The sequence below is a fragment of the Cyprinodon tularosa genome, unplaced genomic scaffold, assembly GCF_016077235.1.
Source record: "Cyprinodon tularosa strain WSP-4 unplaced genomic scaffold, ASM1607723v1 ctg137, whole genome shotgun sequence".
NCBI classification, from domain to species: Eukaryota; Metazoa; Chordata; class Actinopteri; order Cyprinodontiformes; family Cyprinodontidae; genus Cyprinodon; species Cyprinodon tularosa.
The window spans coordinates 1,380,447-1,386,446 of NW_024038189.1; the positions used below are offsets into that span (position 1 = coordinate 1,380,447).

A 6,000-nucleotide genomic window follows, 5' to 3' on the forward strand; every position below is an offset into this window, starting at 1 on the left:
GTATTAGTTTATTCTCTTGGTACATTAGTATTTTTGAATGGAGGACCAACTGCTACATAATTTGAAAAATAAATACAGAAATGAATAAATAATCGCCAATCAAATCAATGGAATAAGAAATAGAAAAAATAAATATAACTTCTAATTCAGTTATACAATGTTATCTCTTTTAATTAGCTTTTTGTTTATTCAGCTTTGCCATAATCACCATAGTTATTTACAATCATAATTTTCCACCTGATATTTTAATGTTTTCATTTATTGTAACGTATTTATTCTAAATAACATTTTTGTCTGTTTTATCTTTCCCCTTTTTTTCAACCTTATTATTCATAGAGCATTTATTGAATTCTATTATTCTTATTTTCCACACATAATCAGATCTCTAATTGCACTCATTTTGTTCCAAGGTTACTATCTGTAGTTTTTTTTTTTTGACTGGGAAAAAAATGTAGTATTTGGCCTTATTTAAATTCAGGAGTCATTTATATTCAGTTTAAAATAATGATAAGCATTTTAATAGTTTTGTTGGGAATAGATTCAAGCAGGCTGCATGTGCCAACAGCCGGCTTCCAGAATTTGCTTTGTTTTTTGCACGATTCTGAATCATTTTAATCATTACCTGTTTCTAATAAAAATATGTATGCATTAATATTATGGATTAAGAGGTGGCTGGACGCACAAAGAATTAATTCCTACCAAAAAAAAAAAAGAATGAAGAAATAAAGGTGTGTCTAAAGCTTTGGAAATGGATGCTGGTCATTTAAGTTCATACCTTTTTATATTTAATTGCTTCATACCAGGCAGGTTTGGACATGCAGCACCAATCTGTATGCAGGAATAAAAGTTCAGATTGGTTATTTTTAATAATTTTAATTATTTCAGAATAATGTGTTCTGCTGTAGTTTAAGTACATGGATAAGAAGCTCCATGTACTTTGTTCACAGGAAAGAAATGGAAGAAAAAAATTGGGTTTTGTCAATTAAAAAATAAAACATGAGTGAAAAAAGTATGTTTTGCGGTGAGTGCACAGTGAGGGACATTTCTCTGAAACCTTTGGTACACCAGCTTCCTCCAGCGTGAAACCAGCTTCCTCCTTTAGATGGAAGGCTGCAGATTAGCAGAGGGTGACATACATGTAGGAAAGCTCCTCTATGGATCATCCATCCATTTTCCGTCCATGCTTATCCCTGCTGGTGTCGCGAGGGGTGCTGGTGCCTATCTCCAGCTGTCAATGGGCGAGAGTACTCCCTGGACATGTGGCCAGTCCATCGCAGGAGACATAGTCATTCACACTCACACCTAAGGAGAATTTAGAGAAGCCAATTAACTAAATTAACCTTCCTCTCACAGTCCAATAATAAACTGGACCGTGAGAAGAAGCCAGAGTACCCAGAGAGAACTCATGCCTGTTCAGGGAGAACATGCAAACTCCGTGCAGAAAGAGCCTGGGCCAGGAATCCAACCAGTAACCTTCTTTCTGCAAGGCAGCAGTGCTACCCACTGCACCACCGAGCAATGGATCAATGCGGGGAAAAAAGAGAAGATCTTCATAAATCTGCAGTTATTCTCCAACAGAAGAAGCCAGATAATTGTTCAGTTTCCTTTTGTTGTTTTGTGACAAGATTTCATTTGATCAGTTCTTGCTTTTTTTGTTTAAAAGATATCTGAAAGGGTATCATTCAGTCGTGATATACATTTACCCTGTAAGCATTACTTTAAATTTGTTTTCATCTGTTTCTCCTACTGGAATACAGGACACCGGAAAAAAGACTGTGAGTCGCTGGATATAAATAAATGAAGCAGGACTGAGCGTCCATGGCAGTTTGAAGGTATAAAGTAAGTACTTTTAGAAAAGTTAGTCACTCTCCTTAAAAAAGAAACAAAAAAAAGAAAATATCTTTAAAATGTTTCTTCTCATGCTAAATATTCAGTTGTGTTCTCTCATCAGTCGTCGTTTCAGTTCCGACTATAAAACTAAAAGTAAAACTTACAAAAAAACATTAATTGAAGAGCAATTAAAGTAATCTCCTTTCTAGGCACGTTTAGGAAAATCTTTACATTTTAGTTACATTTTAACTGTCTGTCTGTGTTCCTCTGTTTCAGGTTTTGGAACCGTGAAACAAGTCTTACATCTACCAAGAAAATAATCTACTTTTTGCTTCTGGTTATTGCAAACGGATTTTAGGACATTTTGGTTAAGTTTGGGGACATAATCCCTCTAAAATGACACTAGTGATCTCATAAAATAAATTTATGACAGCCCAAAATAGAGACCAACAGACTCCCTTACCAGGAAAAATACGATATCAAAAGCACAAAAAGCTGCAAATCTATGAAAACGTGAAGAAGTAAACGGCTGGAGAAGACCTGCACCCAAATTTGCTGCTTATGTCATTTATTTATTACTTACAGCTTCACAAGTAGAAACAAAGATGTTGCATAAGCATCTGTAATAGTGTTCCACCCTCAATTCACCGGAACTCTTCCCTCGTCCTCTAATTACTGCAGCAGATCTACATTAAAGCAATATAAGAAGCACATGAGAATAGATATAGAGCTTAAAGGAAAAGTCAGAATAGTCAGAATTCAAACTTCTGAAAGTTTTTTAAATCTGAAATTATTCCATCCTGTTCAATAAATGATCAGTTTTTAATTCAGAGTAATTTTCATTTGAATGTGCTTTACTGGAGGCATCCATGTTTGTCAAAGAACACTACTGCCACCTACTGGTTTGTGACGTCAAGGTGCGGTATCGGCTGTTGATCAAGTCCCAGTGCTGTACTCGTTTTTTTTTCCACTTTTACCCAATGTGCGGTTTCTTACCGCACTGTGACGTCACTGCTGGAAGATGGCAGGAGGGAAGTGTTACTATATTTAAGCAAAAATGGCCAGACTCAGTGATAGTGACGAAAATTATTATTTATTTATTTATTTCATTAAATCACCGCAAACGTATTAGTATTGCGTATAGATAATGATCCATTGATTATTCATGCTGATCTGACTTTTCCTTTAACAGGTAACAGTAAAACAGAGCTCCTCTAGTCTTGGATCTCTTCGTTGGCTGCTCATGTATTTTAGAGTTCATTTTAAAATCCTTCTGTTTGTCTTCAAGGTTTTAAAGAAACTTGCCACTCTTAACTAACAGAGATTATCCTGGTAGTCTCCACCTCTAAGTGGAATCTTAGAGGGGACAAGGTGTTCTCTATCGGGGCCTCTAATTTATGGAACGCTCTGTCAGACCGGCCCCTATGCTGTCCATCTTTAAAGCCCATCTAAAAATGTATCTTTACGAACTGCCTTTCAACCCGACTGAGACCTAATTTCAATTACCGGTAATTTCCTTAATTTTCTCTTTGACCCTTTTATTAATGGAATCAGTTCTATTGTGCTGTCAAATTTTATTTACATTCTACATATGTTGTTGTTATGTGTTTAGTTTTATTAACCAATTGTGAGGTTTTTCTGTTTTTTTCCCCTTGTTTTGTTACCACTGATGCACAGCACTTTGTTTCAGCTGTATCTGTTGTTAAAGCTCTTTATAAATAAAGTTGATGATGATAAAGAAATGTCTTTCACACCATTAAATTTACAAATACTTACCCTTCAAACCTGCTTTGAGTGAACAACACCACACACTCTTGACCAGGGGCGGACTTAGGAAATTTGGGGCCCTAGGCAAAGACAGGCATGGGGCCCTCTGAATTGAGAAGACAACATATAGAACAGACTCAGTATGCAGATACAGAAATTATAATAGAATAGACTTAGATTATTTGTTCTACCTTTTGTCCCTCTCTTCTTATCCTTTTTGTTGTGGTTTTCTTCTGTGTTCTTTTGTCCCTTTCTGTAGTAGTCTAGGCAAAGGCAGGCACGGGGCCATCTGAAATGAGAAAACAACACACAAAACAACAGGTCAATTATACAAATTGACATTTTAAGAGAATAAACATGCATTATTTTACCTTTTATCCCTCTCTTCCTGTCCTTTTTTCATGTCTGTTTCATTTTACTCTTTTTTTTCTTTTGTTTTATTCTCTTCCTGTCTTTTTCTCAGTCTGAGAAAAAGACTGAGACTTTCTTATTCTTTTGTTTCTTTTACTCATTCCTCCTTGTTTCCCCCTTTTTCTCTTCCTGTCCCCTTTTCTTGTTGTTTTCCTCTTAATGTTTTGTCCCTTTTTCGTAGTGGTTGTATTCTCTTTCTCCCTAAAATTTCATTTTTCGAGCCTTGGCCTCAGCAAATCTTGCAATGAGAAGATCCATATCCACTGACTTCCTGACTTCTTGCTCAATGGAGAGAACAGCGAGTGCAGACAGCCTTTCCTGTGACACTGTTGACCTTAGATATGTTTTAATTAGCTTCAGCTTTGAGAAACTTCTCTCACCTGAAGAGACTCTCACAGGTAGAGTGAGCAGAAGTCTGAGAGCTATACTCATATTTGGATAAAGGTCTAGGATATTCTCCTTATAGATATAATCAAGCATCTCAGATGGTGATGAGATATGTAGGCTATAGGGAAGGATCTAACTGCTCCCTTTACCTCAAGTTTCATATCCTCTGCATCAATGTCATCCATCGTCTGCTCAAGTCTCTGGCAACATTCATCCAGCTTCCCTTCCTTCTCAGTGCTTCTCATGACATCAGTGGAGTAGAGAAATCCATAAAGCTCATAAAAGGTTTCCATGTGTGAAAATCTCTCCTTTAATGTCAATTAGAGGCAAGAAAAACTCTCTTTTTTAGGTCTCTTCTGCAGTGGATTGAAAATTATATATATATATATATATATATATATATATAAATAAATAAATAAAATATATATATAAATAAAAGATAAAAGGTGCATGTCACAGGAAAGACTAGTGATGTTACAAATGACAATTGCTTAAACTACAGAACAGTAAATTATTTAATTTATAATTAATGTGACCCTTAACATCCCAAGCTGTACACAATAAAACACATCAAATCAGTGTCAATACAAAGCTGTAAAGCAGAGTGAGATGTTGGTAATAATTCCTTATGTTTTTTGAATGTATAACTTAAATTATTAAAGACTAAAACACCTAAAACTTATGGGTGATTTTACAACATTTAAAAGCCTGAGATTTTCCTGAAATTCAACATAAAAACACCTAAATAATAGATTTTTCATCGTTTGTAGCAAATCCAAATGAAATTAGAAACTTAATTTAAAATGACCCATTTTCAATAAGGTAAATAAATACTTATCAATATAGGGGGAATGTCCCCTTCGACAGCTTAATACTCACTAGTTGTTCAACTCCACACGATGGATCCTCCTTAACAGGTGCCAGACTTGCCGCTGAGTTTTCAGCTGTTTGCGGCAGGTTACTGCTGCTGCTGCTCGCCGCTGCCGCAGTGAAGAAGCCGAACTCAGTCATTTTTGGTAACTTTGAAAGCAGCTTCCTACTTTCATTCTTTTTTTCTCCTCTTTTCAGCACCGCTAGGGTAACTTCTTTTCATCTTTTTTCTTTCCTTTCTTTTCTCTTCTCCGCTCTGCTCGTCTCGTCTCTTCGCGCCGTTTGTTTTTTCAAATAGTTTGCTGCAGTGTGTTTGGACCTTTCTGCCCATGCGCAGCAAATGGACTGAACCAATGTAGTGGACACTGTAGGGGGGGGGCCCCGAAACACAGTTAATATTATAAGCATTCTAATGCCATTTTAGCGAAAGCATTTTTTTAAAAAACATAATTAATGTGCTCACATAAGTAATTGCTGAATTAACCATACATGTAAAATGAGTTTTAGGGGGCCCCCCAGGAACTCGGGGCCCTAGGCAACTGCCTGGTTTTGCCTAATGGTAAGTCCGCCCCTGCTCTTGACTATAGCAGCAAAATATGAAAAGAGACAGCAAAATAAAGCCTCCTTATATTTTATATTCATGTTGATTGTGTCTGTGTCCAATGACATGAAAGAGAAACCCTAAATTCAGACATAACAGAGAACAATTCAAAGGTTTATTCAGGGAATTCCTCA

General features: G+C 36.2%; 1 long non-coding RNA gene across 1 annotated transcript; it reads right to left on the minus strand.

The window, feature by feature from the left end:
* Positions 1-3,653: 3,653 nt before the first annotated feature.
* Positions 3,654-5,574, minus strand: LOC119778654. The gene is made up of 3 exons (XR_005280102.1): positions 5,275-5,574; positions 3,789-3,886; positions 3,654-3,703 (listed from the first exon to the last, which is right to left on the minus strand). It is a non-coding gene; the product is annotated as an uncharacterized LOC119778654 (long non-coding RNA).
* Positions 5,575-6,000: the final 426 nt, after the last annotated feature.